Source organism: Pteropus alecto, unplaced genomic scaffold (assembly GCF_000325575.1).
Source record: "Pteropus alecto unplaced genomic scaffold, ASM32557v1 scaffold65, whole genome shotgun sequence".
In the NCBI taxonomy this organism is placed as follows: Eukaryota; Metazoa; Chordata; class Mammalia; order Chiroptera; family Pteropodidae; genus Pteropus; species Pteropus alecto.
The window spans coordinates 757,959-775,769 of NW_006439191.1; the positions used below are offsets into that span (position 1 = coordinate 757,959).

The 17,811-nt window shown below is 44.2% G+C and overlaps 2 long non-coding RNA genes across 3 annotated transcripts; one reads left to right on the plus strand and one right to left on the minus strand.

Annotated features, from left to right (window-relative positions):
• Window positions 1-6: 6 nt before the first annotated feature.
• LOC112483259 lies at window positions 7-7,702 on the minus strand. Of its 2 annotated transcripts, XR_003047572.1 has the most exons (3): window positions 7,601-7,702; window positions 1,896-5,640; window positions 7-431 (listed from the first exon to the last, which is right to left on the minus strand). It is a non-coding gene; the product is annotated as an uncharacterized LOC112483259 (long non-coding RNA). The 2 variants fall into 2 exon arrangements; XR_003047571.1 differs by lacking the exon at window positions 7-431 and having other exon boundaries at window positions 1,692-5,640.
• LOC107195955 lies at window positions 3,806-15,056 on the plus strand. The gene is made up of 3 exons (XR_003047570.1): window positions 3,806-3,928; window positions 4,072-7,914; window positions 13,358-15,056. It is a non-coding gene; the product is annotated as an uncharacterized LOC107195955 (long non-coding RNA).
• The last annotated feature ends 2,755 nt before the right edge of the window (window positions 15,057-17,811 follow it).

Consider the following 17,811-nt stretch of genomic DNA (forward strand, 5'->3'; position numbering starts at 1 on the left):
GCGGGATGGCGCAGGCCGCTCGGCGCCCGACGCGGGGCTCCGCGGCGGCAGAGCCGGGACGCGCACCACACCCCACCTCCTGACGGTCGGCGCTGAGCAAAGCCCGGGGCGGGGGCCGTCGTGACTCTCCAGGAAATGCCCCGGGCGTCAGTAAGTACATCAGGGAGGGAGGTCGAGGAGACGAAATGAGCTGCCACCCGCTGCGCCCCGACTTTGTGTCCTCAGGGCTCTGCAGATGTGATCTCATTTAATCCCCTAAGCAACTCTGTGAGAAGGTTGTCCTGCTGTTGTCCCATTCTACGGATGCAAAAGCCGAGGATCGGAGAGGTTCCATGACATTACTCAATGTCACCCGACTAGTCAGAGGCAGAACGAGGATTCGGGGTCACCGAGGCCCGTTATAGTCAGGATGCTACGCTGCTGCCTGGCAGCTATTTGATCACAAAGAGGGCGACAGATTCGGCAAATAAAAAATAACCTCCTTCCAGTTAAATCTGAATTTCAAATAAACAATCATCTTTTAGTGTACGTTTGGGAGAAGAAGAAACTTTCTACCCTTCTAGGTTCTTCCACTGGTCTAATAATTAAATAGACATGAGACAGATTAAGAAGAGAGAACAGCCAAGTTAATTACATACATACATGTGGGAACCCCACATACATGAGCCAGAAAGGTAAAATCAGGTGTATATGACATTCTAAGCTAAGGACGAGGTCAGGTGTCTGGACTTCAGACAGGGGGAGGTCATTCTCAGGACCACAGAAGAGCAGACGTTCAGTAATTAGATGTTTGGCTCCACTATGGATGAGTCATAGAAAACTATTTCTGGTAATCACTCTTACTATGGTCAAGGCCCCTATTTTAAATTCTTTAAGGGAGAGGTGAAAGTTTCTCACGAGCCAGCAGGGTCTCTGTTGCCTTTAGCTCATGCCAAAATGGCACATCTTGGGGAGGCCTATTCTGAACCCCTTCAATAAGTGTGTTCCAAATATTGCATGGGGGTGTACTGATACTGAAAAATCAATTGTTTATCTGAAACGCACATTTAACTGGGAGGAGCGAGTCAATACTGGTAGAGTATTTAGAACAGTGCCCGCGGTTGAGGGCACTGTGACCACTCTGCCGGCAGATAGCATGAGGGTCTCAGCTCCCACACAGAGAAATGGGCATGTGCCTAGCGGTGCATCCCTCCTCTCCTTCCCTAACACAGAAGAATTTGTGTTTCAGTGGAAAATTACGCATTGTTTAGATCAATGCGGTGCTACTGGCCTCTATTGGGTAGAAGCCAGGGATGCTGCTAAACATCTTAATAATAATCTTAAAAAAGCTCCCTGCGACAAAGGACTATCTGGTCCAAAGAGTCAATAACGCCATCCAGGCTGAGAAACCCTGGTTTACAGCACCTCCTTCCAGGTTATCTGATCACAGCCTTTCGTTGTCTTGAGTGATTTTACAACCCTAAGTTGCAGATCACCGTAGCAATGCAAAAGAACCTTTCTATAAATATGCAAATTAATTCTGTCCAGTGGAGGGACCTCTCGCTCCACTGGAGAAGCCAAGCGAGTCCATTTGCACATTCATTTAACTTTTCTTTACTTCATCTAAATAAACATGTGCTCCTTTGATTTCTCCTTTGAACCAATTATAACATCTGCTTAGTCGTATGATTTAATTAATGAGGTAAATGAAATCTTGAAAATGTATTTATTTTATGCCCATATGAAAGTCATGATTTTTACCTTTTTGGAAAATTATCTTTTCGCCTGAGGAAAGAATTCTAGATAAAGCTCTGTGGAGAAAATAACATTTAAGTTGGTCTTGAAGGATAGCTTGAGATATGAATATTTGGGATTTTCCCTGCAAAACAATGACCTACTTGTCAGGAAAAACTTACGTCTTTGGAATTGAAGAAAAAAAAAATCGTGGCTGTGCCATGGAATGCTGGGTGGCGCCTTTCAGGGAATCAGGTCTGCAGTGGTCTGTGCCTTTCATAGTTTTCAAGCTGGTCTACAGCTCTGTAAGTTGTAGAAAATTGAGAGTAATGCAAATAACTCTTGTCCATATATCTACAAATGGATTTTCTCTGACGGAAGTGCAACCAAACAGCCTCCTTTGATTTTGCAACTCTTAGCAAATTTCTATTCTGCATTCCTAAATTGCTGTTCTTTTAGATTCTTCTTTGAACTTTTTTTTTTTTAAAAACACCTACTGGTTTTGTCATCCATTAATGAGTTAAATAAAATGTTTGACATACGTTCCTTTTATATTTGTTTGAAAGTCATTATTTTACCCTTTAACACAGTATTTTTAAATTAAACTTATTAGGGTACCATGGGTTAATAACATAAATTTCAGGTGTACAACTTTATAATATGACATCCGTATACTCTGCCGTGTGCGGACACTTTGTGGACAGGCCTTTTTATGCCGGGTGCACCTCATAGGCTCTCACTGGATGATGGAGAAATAAATGAAGTGAGTGAGAAGTATTTGAAGAAAATAGAGGCATTTTTATTGCGTAAGTGGAGGCTATAGGGGCACTTGATGCTGACCTCATAAAAGAAAACTCTTTTTCCGTTTGATTTCGAGACACTCGGAGGTTTCTGAGACTTGTGGATAAAAAAGGGGGCTAGAATAAATCATAAATTCCTAACTGGGTAGGAATCGTGGTGGGGAGTCTTGATCCAGGCATAACTTCTTTAGTGAAAGGTTGGAAACCAAGCTTTGTCCATTATTGTGCGTCTAGGTTAATGCACCTTCGAGATGCCAGAAGTAATATCCCTGGAAGGCATAACCACCCTTAAGAAAGCACCGTCTTGTGATTCAAGCCCTGGCTGGGCCTTGCTTTCTCCCATCTTCCCTATATTTCCTCCTTAATTTCAAATGCGTAAAAGAAGCTGCAGAACTGTTATTCTTCAGAGCATCTGACATCTTGCTCCCAGGCACATGTCATCAGTTTTGGCTCAAATAAACTCTAATAAAAATTCTCTACAGGTTTTGACGTTTCTTGTGCCAACAGACTGGAGAGTTCTCCCTATTGCAATGGTCTATCTTTCTAATTAAATTCTTTCTAATTAAATTCTTCCCTAATCGTAGTCCGGCTGTGTTTTTATTTGCCATCCTCCATCTCCGGTTTGCCATCTGGGGGCTCTGCTTGATGGACAGGTACCACTGCCCGCCACTAGGCTCTGCTTTCTGTACCCTTGGATGACACGGGTGACACAGGAATTCATTTCTAACTGGAAGGTTTCTCGTGCAAGGGTTTTATGAAACCACCACAATCGAAAACGTAGGAAAGAGACAGCCCTTCCTAGGCTCTGTTGATTTGTTTCACCATTCGATTTCTTTTGGGCCCACCCACATTTCTGCTGGGCTCTTGGGAGAAAGCTTGTCAACTGGCCCAGGGTGGCAGAGCACCTGGGAACGCCCTGACTTCTCCTCCGAGTCCTCTAAGCAACAGATGACTGGGCAGACCAGCCCTGATGGCACAGTCAGACCAGGAGCTCCTTGCAGCCCTGGGGCAGAAGAGCCTCCCAGCTCCCCGGGGACTGCCCTTCCCCAGCCAGGAACTCTATCTTCCCTGCGGCCCTGGCTGCTGGTTCATCAACCTTCGAGGGCCTCTGTGCACAGGATCCCACTCACAAGAGCCTGTAGCTGTCCTGAGCTACTCAGATGTATTTGCAGATGCACACAATGATCGCAACCCGCCACTGGACAAGGTCCAGTTTTTAAACCTGAATAAACATGCTCTTTATATGTTTCAGAGCCTCTCGCACAATGCAGTCTCACAGGATGTGGCAACATCTCCTCTTTCTCCCATCACACAATACCTTTTGCAGGAACACAGGGGCACAGACAGTCACACACTCCGGCCTCACCCCTCACCGTGGGGAAGCTTCCTGGTGTGAGTCCTCAGGGCCTCAGTGGGTGAGTCAGAAGCAGCTGGGATTACCCAAAGCTGCCTGAGCATGGGCCACAGCCCTGAGTGCCAGCAGTTGAGGGGGGGTTGGGGGTGGGGCAGGAATGTGTATGTCTCAGAGGACCACAGCAAGGCAATCTCTGTTCCTTAGCTAATTTTCTCCAGATGAAAAGAGGCGAAATAGCCCATCGTCCAGGCCGCACCACCCCCATGGCCCTGGATGCTTGGGAGGCATCAGAGGCATGATCTTCAGCTTCTGGACGTACCATCTGAAGCCACCCTTTGAACTGAGCGCCCCCATGCGCCTGGCACTGAGTTCCACGCTCTGTGCACATTTGCACATTGAATCTTCATCATTGGTCAATTATTTCCCCATTTTTAGACGAGAAGACGGAAGCCCAGCAAAGAGGCTGCTGAGGTGAGGCAGCTCCCTGGCCCTAACCCCGCAGTCCACAGTTCTGCCGTCTCTCTGCTCTGCTTAGGAGGGCAAAGGGGATGGCATGGGGCCGCTTTGTCACTAGGACTGAGGCTGAGGAAGAGCCAGTCCTTTCTTCTTCTCTCTCATTCAGGTCTGTGATCGGATCTGTGATTCAGAGAATCTGAATTCCACAGAGTTGCAGCGAACAGTTCTGTTTTAGAGAGTTCTCCCCTGTGGAGCGATGGGTCCCAGGCCTTCTGCTTTCCTATGGCTGCAGCACGGAGGTGGGACCCGCCTGCCGGAAGAGAGAACGGGGTGGGGCGGGGCGTGGGCGGGGCTTCCTGTGGGATCCGAGTGCTGAAGAGGAGGTGGGAGGGGCCTGGCCGTGACGGGAGGCTGGGAGCGTAGGAGAGAGAGGAAAACTCCAGAAGGAAAGCTTCAAAAAGCCCAGTCTCCTGGGCCCTCTGCCAACCCCCACATGAGTCAGGCGGAGCTCAGGGTGTTACAGCTGCTGCCCCTGACCCCCCAAGCACCGTTTCTGGGGGGCGGTTTCACAGCAGGCCCTCTAAATCATAACTTTGCTAGCACTAACATGTCTTGTATTTATGGGGTTCTTTGCAATTTTTAAATTACTAGCCATCAGTCATCTCATCTCTTAAAATGGGGAAATAACACTTCTAGTGCAGTGTCTACGGAACTTTTTCCAGCAGATCCTATGTTTCACGAGATAGGAATGGATGGAGTGTGTGTGGGTGGATGTTAGTGGTTAGGGGTCGAATAAATGCAGGAAACGCTTCATAGTAGGTTCCCTTCTTAACGAGTCATTATGTATATTATTATATTAAAGGCTCTGACGAGTCCTGTGCCAAAGAATTCCGTCTAGCCTAGTCTGCCAAAGGTCTTCCAGGGAGCAAATGCCAACAACACAGAAATGCGAGAGACTTATTGGGGGTAATGCCTGGGAAAAATAAAGGGGAGCGGGAGCAGATGAGGTAGGGGAGCCTTCAGGTCACCGTGTGGGTCTGACATCAGTGGACAGAGAGGAAGAAAGATGAGGGAACAGGAAGACCCTCAGCTCGCAGGCCCCCGCTGAGAAAGTCCCAGCCAGCCCAGTGGTGACTCCAGAGCAGAGCTGGCCCTTTGGAGATCTGCACTGTGTAGAAAGCGTAGAAATCATCCGCCCAGGACCTCTGCCTGTGGTCGCTGGCCGGAGCAGCCGGGTGGGGTGCGGGGGGGAGTGGGGAGCATGTCTTCATCCAGAACGCTCTGTGCATATTCATGCATTCAATCCTCACTCTAACCCTACGAGAGAGAGAGAGAGAGAGAGAGAGAGAGAGATTTTTTCCCTCATTTGCAGATGAGGGAACTGAGGCACTGAGGGTTTCAGTAACTTGCCGGAGAGGCGGCCATCTGGCCAGTGAGTGGCGGATCCGGAATTCGAATACCAGGCTGCATTTGGGAAGGTCTGTCTTGGGGCAGAATGATACGGAGAATGTGGTTTGCAGAGCGTATGGGGCAAAAACGCGCATTCTGGCTCATTCATCGGCACACAGCAAACTGCAGGGGCCACATCGCTGCTGGCTTCCTCATCCTAGATGCCCCGAAGGCCTCGTTCGTTCTCGCCTTATGGAGGATCCTGCGGCCGCCAGGCGGGTCCACCCGCCTCCTCCCCATCCCCGCCTGGAAAACCTTTCTAGCCTCTGCCTCTCTCTCCTGGTTTTTCTCCTGGCTCCCAGGCTGTTCTTTCTCATTTTCCGTCACCAGTTCCTCTTTCTCTGCCTGTACCTTAGTGTGGGCTTTTTGGGCAGCTTCTGCCTCAGACCTGCCTGGTTCAACATGGCCCCTGCTTCCACCTTCTGGTCCCAGGGGCCAGCGTTTGCAGGTGAATGACCGGGATATTTCTGCCGGCCACGCTTCCTCCTCCTCCGGGAGGTGTTGTTTTGTTTCTGGATTTTTCTTTTCTCCTCTGGGTCTATATACAGAGGAGACTCTTCTGTGGACCTAAACATTTATTTTTTTAGAATACTAATTTGGACTTTCAGATGCAGCTGGTGGAAGCTTAATTAAGTTGTAAATCATTCTCCAGATGATTTATAACTTAAATATCCACAAGATTTAAAGACCGGAAACACATTCTTTTACATCATCAGTCTCTTCTGAGGATGAGCTGGTTGGCTCCAGAGGCCACCCCAGGCTGTCACCGTCTGAGTAAGGGGCACCCAGGCTCTTCTGTCTGGCAGGTCCTGAGAGAGAACACGGAGACTCTGTCTGGGACCAAATAAGGGAATATTACCAAGGGGACCTCAGAGAGGAGCCTGAGTCTGAGTCACGTCTTGGCGATGCGGCCACACAGCTTCTGACTCAAGACGTAGAGAGACCTCCTTCGGCTCTTCGTGGCAAGAATGAGGATCGAGGATCGAGGATCGCAACAGTGACAGGCTTAGGGGTGGAGAAGGAGGCAGGACTCTTTCCTCTTGTCCAGCTGCTGTGGGAAGGCGAGGCCGACAAGGGCCGTGGCACCTGCAGGTCCAGCGGCCACAGAGGAGGGCCGCAGACTCAGAGCGGGGAGCAGTGCCACCTCTGCCTGGTGCTGCCGGTGTGGCGCCCACTTACCCTGCCTCTGACCCGGTTGTGCTGGGGAGGCCTGGGCGTCCTGACTCATGCTCAGAAGGGAGTGTCTGGGAGGAATTTCTTTCCTCCCTAGAAGTCTCCCTAGAATTTCTTTCCTCCCTAGACTGATCAAAAATGCAAGTCACATTAAGACATAAGTGCTCTCGAATGTATGTTCTGTGTCGTGCATTTGCACATGACTTGGAAAGCACAATAATGAACAGTTAGCGCCATGAGCTTAGCACTTTCTCTTATGGCACTCATCACCGGGTGCCGTATGCATTTGTGAGTCTCAGTCCCCGCTGGCCTGTCAGTTCCTGAAGTGGACTGTGTCTTTCTTATTCACCTGGTGACCCTGGCGTAGTCCCTGACACCTGGCGGTCCTCGGCAGAGGTTTACTGAATGAGGATCACAGGCACCAAGCTTTCCCCAGGCAAAATTTGTTGGTGTCTTCAACGTTTGTGCCACGGATGTGGGGTGGCGGAAACGCTGCCTGGGTCCCTGCTGGAGAGTTTTGAGGAGCGCAGACTGAACCTCCGCCCGGGTTGTTTCAGACGCCTGGGTGTAGGGTGGGCGGGGCGGGGTTCATCATGCCCCTTTACAGAAGATCCCTCCCCAGGGTGGGTCCCTCCCCAGGGTGGGACCCTGGTACCGTGCTCTCCAGGAAGAAGGTGAGAATGTTCTTGGCCACAGGCCCTGGCGCATTCCCGGCCGTCTCCCCCGTCCCCACACTCTGGACTGGTCCATCCCTCAGTGTGGGTGCTGCTGCTGGTGCAGGTAGAAGGGTGCAGGGCGGGGCCTCTTCAGGGAGTCTGCTTGGGACCACACTGGCCATAGACACATAGCCTCGCCTCTCCACCCTGTCTCTATGCCTGGGGCGTTTCGAGGCCATCAACAAAGTCATGAAACCATGGAAATGGGGGCCACTCCCTTGGCCTCTTGAGAAATCGTGCGTGGAGATACGGGGTAAGGGGGTGTTAAGGGTGGAAAATTTTCAAGTGAGCCAACTAGCTAAGTCAGCCACAGGGAAGAAATATCTTTAGAGACCAGACGTTGTCCTACTTGCTGGTGTGTGGTTTAGGAAGCGTATTGTATAAGATATGAAGATGGCCAATGTCCGCTTCTGTGATCCATTTACTGGTTAACTAAGGGTGTTGTTCTGGGCAAAGATATGCCAACAGCCAACTTCCGCTTCTGTAATCTGCTTGCTTGTTCAGGAGACACCAGGATATGGTCTTAAGCTTTATCAGCTGCCTCTTCTGGAAGCTCGGGGCTGATCTCTAGCCCTGCGTGGTAGAGAGTCAGTCCCCGGCCGGCTAATAAAAGCTCATAATTAATCTCAATTCTAAGGGTGTTGTTCCGGACAAAGATATGCCAACAGCCAAATTCCGCTTCTGTAATCTGCTGGCTTGTTCAGGAGACACCAGGATATGGTCTTAAGCTTTATCAGCTGCCTCTTCTGGAAGCTCGGGGCTGATCTCTAGCCCTGCGTGGTAGAGAGTCAGTCCCCGGCCGGCTAATAAAAGCTCATAATTAATCTCAATTGGCTCCGTGGGTCTCAGAATCGTTCGCGCCATAACAGGGGGGGTGATGGTGGCAACGTGGTGGTTGGGGACTGAGGAGGCCACAGGTGAGGCTGGGAGTGGGGGAGGGGCCACATCCTGCAGGCCTTGCAAGGGCAGGGAGAGGGTCACTGAGGGTTAAAGGGCTGTGTGTCATGTCAGGCTGGACAGGGAAGGGGCAGCTGTCTGGGTGGAGCGGGCCCTGAGCCCCGCTGCAGGTCTGCCAGGGGCACCGAGGCGCCTTCCTGGGCGTAGAACTGACCAGGATCGCAGACCTCCAACACCCCCATTTTCCCAGAGCCTGCTCACTCTTAGAAGCCGGTGCGTCCCGGCTTCTCCCCAGCTGCCCCAGCTCACAGCGAAGCCTCCCGCTGACTCCTTTCCACACCAGCAGGCTGGCAGGCTCAGTGGAGAGAAAAATCCCCCTTTTCGTGGAGCTGAGATAGTTTCTTTGAGTCTTGGAGAGTTTTAAAGATCACCAAGTTTGCCTGAACAAGACTATAAGCTTCTGGTGACGTCTTCACACCAAAATAACAATTTGTGAACAATGGTGGATGATGTCACACTCAGACAATGAGGGTTAAAGGGCACCTCCAAAGGCCTCTTTGGTGATGTGTTGGCTCCACCACGTGGCAAAATGTGGTATTGCTATTTCACAGCAAGAAAAACGCCATTTAGTTGTGGAAAAAGAAATCTTTACCTCTAAAGGCCTTTGAGACTTTTCGGCATAAACAACTAACTGGCAAAGTGTATTGCTGTGAATCTCAGGAATCAGGACCCCAAACTCCAGGGCCCTCTGGGGTTCGATACGAAGTGGTTCGTTTATCCTGTCTCTCTTGTTCTCATCTATGTATCAATCAATCAATCATCTATTTATCTATCAATCATCTTTCTATCATCTATTTAATATATCCACATGTCAATCATCTATTATTATCTTATCTATCTATCTATCTATCTATCATCTATCTATCTATCTATCTATCATCTATCTATCTATTATCTATCTATCTATCTATCTATCTATCTATCTAATCTATCTACCTATCAGAAAAGCCACACCAATGGAAGCTGAGAGAAACGCGCTTTTCAAGGAGAAAAAGTCAATAGGTCAAGTAAGCTAACTGGGGGTGTGGTCACTGGTCTTGGTCACCGCAGTGACAGGTTGGAGGCCAGAAGGGTCTAGTTCTCCCTGTCCTCAGCGAACCGCATTGCGCTGTCTTGTGAGTGGTGCTTTCAAACCTCATCATCTTATAAGTACCAAAGTCCTTTATTTCTCTGATATGATATATGATATATACACTTATCATTCGATATGCTATGTGTATGTGCAATATTTACTTCTGAATCACTTGAGAATCAATTGCAGACATTATTTCTCAATATCTACCCCTCAGTATGTCAGGGTGTACAAAATCAGAATACTTAACATTGATATATTGCTATTATTAACCCTCAGTTTGTATTCAAATTTCATTGATTGTCCCAATAATGTCTTTTATAACCTTTATAACATTTTCCAACCCAGCATCATGGAGTACAGTTAGTTTCCATGTCTTTTTAGTCCCCTTTAATCTAGAACAGTTCCTCAGTCTTATTTTGTCTTTTATGACCTAGGCTAGTTTGTATCACGTTCTTTCATTTGAGTTTGTCTGATGTTTCTTCATGCTTAGCTTAGGTTATGCATTTTTGGGCAATAACCTCACAGAAGATTCGTCGAGTCCTTCTCAGGATATTACACGGGGAAGCACATGATACTCATTTGCCTCATGACCGGCGATGTTAATTGTGATCACGTAGTGGAGGTGGTGCCTGCCAGCTTCTTCACTGTAAAGTTACGATTTTTCTCTTTGTAATCAATCAGTCATTTCTTGGGAAATACTTTGAAACGGTATAAATATCCTATTTCTCATCACACTTCCGTTCCCTAGTTTCGGCATTCGTTAATAGCTCTTGCCCGAATCAATTATTACTGTGAGGGTTACAAAATAGTGCTTTTCTCATTTTCTTATTTCTTCTGCCTGTATCGGCTGGCGTTCTGCTGTTAGAAGAGCTTCCCCTTCCCCCCGGTTATTTATATAAATAAGGACATACGGACATACCCAGTAGATGATAACCCATTACTATCATTATTTATTTTGATGCTCACATTGCCCCAGATGTGGCCCGCGGGAGTCCCCTCAAGCCAGCTGTGTCCTTTTGACATCCTTTGAGCACTCCCTTAACTTCCTGGCACATAAATATATTTCAGATTCTTCTTAGACTTTTCCTGCCCCAGCTCTGGAATTAACCTTTCCTCCAAGAGACTGGGCTCCTTTCAGTGGAGAATGGTATTTAGAAACCAAGATCCAGGTGCTTGTTGCTACTGAGGTAGCAAAGCTTCCAGACCTCATGGCAGACAGTCCTCTGTCCTCTCCCCACACGGGGGACACTCTGTCCACAAACCACCTAACAGGCCCACCAAGGCTTTTCTGAGTTTTTAGCCAAAGGCACCTTTGTTTGATTTGTTATTTGCTATTGAATAGGGCTCAGCCTCTATAAAGTTACATGGTGATGTGTAGATTTTTGTCTAGTATAGATGTAAGTAATTTCTTTCAAGTGAAAAATAAACAACGAAAGCCAAAACCAAAATCCAAACAAATCAAAAATGAAACTCCAAAATCCTAAAGGTTACAGGTTTCTTGCTCTGTATGACATTAACCAGTTTTGTATATAACCCAGAAATCCTATTGTAATGTCCTTTATTCGGTGCCTGCAATATTTAATCTCTCAAATTCTCTTTGAACGAGCTTTACCCTCCTGCTGGTTCTCTCTTAATTCACTAAAAAAAATGGGTTTAAAAAATTAGGTAAATAGATTCACGCTCACCTTATGAAAATGAATAAATAAAATACAATTTAACATAAAAAATTATACTTTGCCACATGAGTTCATATCGATCTTCGATTCCAAATGAGCGTCACGTGGTTTGTTTTCAAGTGCCCTCTGCGCATTTTGTAACTCGTTTCTCCAAGGACGAGAAACATGGCTTTCTTCATTCTTAATATATTTCTCCACTTACTTAATCCAAGAAAGCACAGCCAGTAGTTTTGAATTGTTAACTGCTCATCAGTGTTCAATATTTGTTTACAGTTTTGTTTTTGTTTTTAGTGAGCATGTATAGTCAAAACACTGTGGGCAGAGTCTCTTGGGTTAGTTCTTTTTTCCTCTTTCCAGTAGATTCTGAGTCTGAAATCTGTTTAAAATTAGACTGGCTTGGTTTATTCCACTACCTTTAGCTAGAATGTACTTAACTGTGGAAGTTCCTTTTCCTTTTACATGAAAACGAATCCTCGCTTTGTGTACAGAGTGGCCATGTAAATAGAAATATCAGGTATATACATAACAGAATGTAAGATAGATGATTGGCTACAGAAGCTGTGGTACATATATACAATGGCATAGTACTCAGCCATAAGAAGAGATGAAACACTGCCGTTTGCGACAACATGGACGGACCCCGAGATAATCATTCTAAGCGAAATAAGCCAGGCAGAAAAAGTTGAAAATCACATGGTATCACTTATACGTGGGATATAAACCTAAAAGCAACAAATGAGCAGGACAAACAGAGATTTATGGACATGGACAATAGACTAGTGTTTACCAGAAGGTAAGGGGAAGGGGGGAGGGAGGAGATAGATGGGGTAAGAGGGGTCAAATATGTGGTAACAGGAAGAAATCTAACTATGAGAGGTGAACATACAGTGTAAATATATATATGCTTTATTGTTAAAGTGTACAGCTGAAACTATTGGATTTCATTAACCAATGTCATCATAAAAAAAAGTTAAAAAATAAATTTAAAAAAAACAAAACCTAACTTTGTGCAGCTTAAAAAAAAAGAATGTAAAAAAAAGTGGAGTTTCGACCATCTCCCACGAGGTGTGCATTTAATTTACCAGTGATGTATTTTCACTAGCCTTTTGCCGATATTCTAACTAGGCATCGGTTCTTCCATCCCTCATGGAAAATGACAGTATTGACACGTTTTAATTAACTCCAGATATTTTTGTCTACTTAGAACTCTGAGAAATTGACATCCTTCTAGAGGACCCCAGATAACAAAAAGCAGCCCCAATTCTCCAGAGCCAGGCCGTTCGAAGCCTGCCTTAAACATGACGTTGCGTAGTTTATGTGTGGTGTTAGTGTTACTCCTGGAGGGAGGGAGTTCTCTTTATGACTCATTTAAACGACATCTAATTTTTAGTCTTTAATAGCTGGGCCGTGTGTTTTGTTCCCATCGGTGTCAGGAACAAGAGTCTTTGGAGTTTATCTTTAGGCCTCTGGTCCCCACTTATCACCCTCTCCCATCTTAAAGGTCTTCTCTCTATTTTCCATGTATGCAGTGCCCTGAGGATCTCTTCTTATACATTTAACATTTTTCTTTTATAAAAGGATCTGAAATTTATTCACATTAAGCCATAAATAACTGAAAATGGCTTGAACTATTACTCGTCCCCTCTAAACTCCAGTGGGACAACCGAGTTAGTGGCCCATGCCCCTTACCCTCAGGGCCAGCTACATCATTTCAGGGCTTCCCGTAAAATGAAAAAACTGTGGCCACGTTCATCAAAACCTAGGATAAAAGTGCCGCTAAAATATAAAGCTTTTTTCTTTAAAAAAAAATTTTTTTTTTCTTGTAAAATGTAATGGGATAATAGTGACACATGAGAAACAACATAAACTTAGAAATTGCAAAAGTACACAGTTTCTGGTGTCATGCTTTTATATAATGCAATGCGTAATACTTTATTAATTTGATATTGTGATTGATCTTAAGATTTTTCTGCACATTTATTTATTAGGCCATCAACATTTATACTTTCACGATGGTGACAGCGGAGCATTCCAGTGAGCACGAGGACCTTCTGAGTGCGGAGGCCTGCGTGACCGCACGGTTTGCATGACGCCCATGAAGCCGGCTCTGCCTCTTCTGTTGGTAGTTGGCTTCTCCGGAAGTAGTGGGCGAGATGGAGTCTGACGTGCATAGCACATAGGAGTATCGACGTCGGTGAATGGCAGTGGAGGAGGTGGTCTTGTTCAGAGAGAGAAGTCAAAATGTGATGCAGTTGGGACAACGTTTTGGCCAATCCCACGGGCTGCTCTGGACCAGCCGTGCCCATAGGAGATGCTGGGTGGGGTCACACTGTCTCTGTACCCCGCCCCTGTCAGTCGCTGGATATGGGCCGCCCCAACTGCAGGAACTGAGATTAGCAGAAAGTTTCTCACGCTTAGCAGTTTTAGGGTTTGTCTCAGTCGCAGAGGGTCACCTCACCCCAGGACACACCCTCCTCACGTCTATCCACAACCTTCTTTTGTCTTCCAAAGGAAATATCAACAAACGGAATCCAGCTATATACATATGACGATAATCACAACCGACAGCTTGGGCCAGTTCCAAGAACAGAGCGTTGGGTTAACATGATCAGGAGATCAGGGGACCAATCACAGAGACGGATCTACATTAACAGAATGATACGTAAGGATATAGATACAGAAAGGTTAAAAATAAAACCATGGGAAAAGAGAAGACACGTAAACGCTAACAAGAAGGAAGCTGGCATCACTATCCTCATATGCGACAAAATGAACTGTAAGGCAAAAAGCATATTAGAGGGACAAGGAGGTCTTCTGTAATGATAACGTCTCAGACTATGAGGACATTAAGAGGAAAAGGAGAAAGGTGGCCGAAAAGAAGTGTGGCGGACTGTGGAGGGACTTGAGATTCTTCAGGAAGCTCAAAGCCTCTTTACCCCTCTCCCACCCGCTAGTAGAGAAATATTTCATAGTTTATTTTTCATCGCGTAGAGCTATATTGTATTGTTAAAAACTTAAAAATCAAAAAGGAAGAAAGGAAGGAAGGAAGCAAGCAATTATCAAGCTATGAAAAGACATGGAAGACAGTTAAGTGCATTTTGTTAAGTCAAAGAAGCCCATCTGAGAAGGCTACACACTGTGTGATTCCAACAACATGATGCTCTGGAAATGGCAAACTATGGAGTCAGTAAAAAGGTGGTTGTTTGCCTGTTTGTGAGGAGGGAGGAAGGGATGAACAGGCGAGCAGGAAGGATTTTTGGGGCAGTGAAACTATTCTGTATGATAGTGTAATGGTAGATAGAAATCATCACGTATTTGTCCAAACCCACAGAATGTGCAACACAAAGAGCAAATTCTAATGGAATCCATGGACTGTAGTCTCAAAATCCAGGGAAGAGACGCTTTGGCTCATCTTGAGTCAGGTACACATTCCTGCATCAATAACTATGGGCAACATGTTGCCTAAGCCTTCGGAACTGCGGGCTGCGTGCATCTGTTTTGGTAAACGCTCCACCTGCATTTGAGAAGAATGTACCCAGTCCTCTGCTCTTGTTAGGTACAGTGTCCTGTATATGCCAATAACACGATGAGTTAATTGTACCGTTCAAATCTATTATATCCTTATTGATCTTTTTCTCTGCTTATTCTATCAGTTACTAGAGGTATTGTATTAAAATCTCACACTAAGATGGCATATTTCCCTTTCAGTCCTGTCAATTTTTACTTTAAAGCTAAGTCACGATGAGTATACATATTTAAAATTATTACTGGATCTTCCTGATGAATTAATTTTTTTATTATTATGAAATGTCTGTCTTTAGCGATGCTTTTTGCCCCTCAATTTTTTTTTTCTGCTATTAATATAACTATACCAGCTTTCTTGGAGTTTGCATGTTTTGGCTTTTTTTTTGCCTATTTACTTTTAATATTTTTATACCTTTATAATCAAAGTGTATAACTTTGTGATTGTTTTTAATTAGTCTGGGAATTTTGTTTTTAAACATAATCATTTAGATTTAATGTAATCGTCAATGTATTTGTGTTTAAATCTACTTTTTTTTTTTTGCTTTTGATTTGTCCCATCGGTCCGTGTTCTTCTGTCTCCTCTTCCTCCTGCTCCTACTCCTTCCTCTTGGATTGATTATTTTTTATTTTTCCATTTCACCGTTAGGTTGGTTCGTTAATATGCTCTTTTTACAATTCTTTTCGTGCTTATTATAACATATATCTTTGCCTTATTAAAGTCTAATATAAATTAGTACTTTTATCATTTTTTTGGACCATGCAAAGACCATTGGACACTTAGATTTCTTTTACCTCTTCCAGATTTATATATTTTTGTAATTATCTATTTTCATGTTCTCTACATTTAAAATTCTATAAAACATTATTATTGTTATTTTACACAGTTAGTTTTCATTTGGATATTCATACTTATTTACTCTTTCTTTGTTCTTCATTCCTTCCTTTTATCAGGAATCACTTTTGTGCTTGGAGTTTACTCAGTTTTTGTTTGAAATAAAAGCCAGTTTTCTTTTCTTTTTTTTTCCTGAAAATATCTTTATTTTACCTTAATTCCTGAAGGCTGTGTTTGGCTCTTATTTTCATTCAGCACACTGAATGTTTTGTTCTGTTGCATTCCGACTTCCATTGTTGCTGTTGAGAAGGTCAGTTGTCAACCTATTTTGTTGAAGGTAATATTCTTTTTTCTTTGACAGTTGTAAAGATTTTCATATTTTCTCTGGTTTTCTGGCTCTTCCATGATGTGTCTAGATGCCGACTTTTTTGTATTCATCCTGGTTGGGCTTTATTTGGCTTCTTGAATCTGTAGTTCGATGATTTTTATTGGTTCTGGAAAATTCTCAGTCATCTCTTCAAGCATTCTCTAACCCCATTCTCTCTCTCTTCTTCTTTTGGGACTTCATTTATATGTTATTTGACCTTATTGTCCTCTCTATGTCTCTTCTATATGTATTTTTTATTTTACATCTTTTTATCTCTCCGTACTTCAGTCTTCCTCTCTATCTTCCAGGTCACTAATTTTCTCTTCTGTTGTATCTGATCTATTGCCAAACATATCCGATGAGTTCGTAATCTGGGTTATTGAATTTTTCAATTCCAGAAGTTCTTTTTGACTCTTTTTCAAATCCATGATATAACTTTTATAGTTTCTTGGTCATGCAAATGTTTTCAAATTTGTATTTCATTGTTTCAATCACAGATATTGCATGGCCAGTGTATGATAGTTCTCAAAGCTCGAGTCTTTGTGGGTCTATTTTCTGTTGTTACTTATGACTCTCCATAGACATTACTTTTGGAAAATTATTTATAGAAATATTAAGAGACCTAGGACTATGTCACCTTCCTGGGTCTAGCCCAGGACCACCTCAAGGCTGGAGGTTCCCTGGACAGGTCACTTCGACTCATATTGCAGTTCTAGGTGGAAGTTTATTTCTGGTTTTCCTAAACCTTTAGAAAGTAAAACTTCAGGGTCCAATTAAAGTGTGGAAGGGTGTTGGACTTCTCCCCTGGGGTGGGTCCTGGGTCATGAATATTGTTCTCTGCTTCCCATAGGGGTGCTGGAATTTCAGCTTTGCTGCTAAGCAATTTCTCAGTTGTTCCTTCAGGAGCAGCCAACACAAACAAACATGTACACAAATAAACAAAAACTCTCAGGGCAAAAGCAGCTTTGCATGCATGACTTATCTCTCTGGGTTCTTGCCTTCCTAAACTTCGATCTGGTTAGTCCGCACTAACTTTTTAACTCCCCCCGCTTCCCAGTTTTATTGAGAAATAATTGGTATACATCACTATGTAAGATTTTAAGGCAATAACTTTTTACCTTTTGATGCTTTTAAAATCCAAACACTTTCATTGAGAATTTTTGTTGTCCTTAGTGGAAGAGTTGTTTTAAATTACCTAACCCACCATTTCTAGAAGCAAAAGACCTTTTCCCACTCTTTCATTTTATTCTTTTTAATTTTACATTATTTTTATCCTTTCGTTATGAAAAATAAAACAGCCACAAGAGTAAAGAGAGGAGCAGAATGAAGTCCTTCGTATGCATCAGTCAGTGTCATCAACGATCAACTTTTTCAAATTCTTATTTCCTCACCCCTGAAGTTTTTTGGCTTGAATATTTTAAATCAAAGGTAGATAAATACCATTGTAATTAAAAATACTTTAATGTGTTTATCATATGAGTATTTAAAAAATATATAATTACAATATCTTATCATACCCAACAAAATTAACAATAATTTTTTAATATCATATAGTACCTATCTCGTATGTTTGGTTTTCCCCAATGGTGTCCAAAATGTCTTTTTATGGTTTGTTCAAATTGGCATTTGATTGACAATTTTCTTAACTACCTTCAGGTCTATAACATAACTCCTCCCCCCCCCGTCCCCCGCCCCCCCCCCCACCACACTATATTTTG